The following is an 818-nucleotide window of genomic DNA, read 5'->3' on the forward strand; positions in this document are numbered from 1 at the left end:
GAGATCTTTGTGTGGCTTGGCACAAATGATGACTGCTCATGAATTTCTGTGTTTTCCATCCCTTGATCAGTTCCTTTTATACCCTCATGTTCTACAGCTCCGGCATCCTGGTTATAGGGAGCCATCTCAACGGAGGTACCATTGAGCCTCTTCTGGGAGCTAATGGTCATCTTACCCTTCCAGGAAGGGTCTGACGTATCATTGGGAGAGGCGTCTTTGACGGGCGGAAACAGTGATGACTTTGAAGATCCAGGACCATTTGGATTGAGCATCTTAAGCCCCTGGGGTTTTCCCTCTTTCTGCCTCACACCTTCTGGATTTTTCAAGTCCTCTAGGTTCCACGCACAGTGTTCCTTTACGGGCAGGGGCATCTTCTCACCTTGGGCTGTTTGCACCGAGTGCAACGTGCTGTGGTGTACTTTGGTTTTAATGCCACCTGCTGTAGGACAGTAGTTAAACTTGGAACAGGTTGAACGCTTTTCCTTCCCTAAGGCTGATTCAGCTACAGCATCTCCACTAAACTTGCTGTCGTTTTTGGGCGGGTTCCTTTTCGCCTTGCCCTCTTGGCCCAGCCCTTTGTCCGGCGGCTGCAACATGTCCGAGCAAATGAGGCAGCTGTTGCCAGGCTCGCTGCCCTTGCCTTTCCTGGCCTGTTTCTGCAGCTGGAAGCAGGCGAGGGGAGCGGTTCTCGCCCAGCCTTGCACCTGCCGAGAGAGAGACACGTTCAGCGCGCGGCACCGCGCGGGGAAGGGACCCGCGGGCGGCGGCGCGGCCTCGGCTGCCACCTACGGCCTCGGCCCAGGCGTCGCCGGGCGGCG

The sequence above is a fragment of the Nothoprocta perdicaria genome, unplaced genomic scaffold (assembly GCF_003342845.1).
Source record: "Nothoprocta perdicaria isolate Ctin4 unplaced genomic scaffold, notPer1 scaffold_30, whole genome shotgun sequence".
In the NCBI taxonomy this organism is placed as follows: domain Eukaryota; kingdom Metazoa; phylum Chordata; class Aves; order Tinamiformes; family Tinamidae; genus Nothoprocta; species Nothoprocta perdicaria.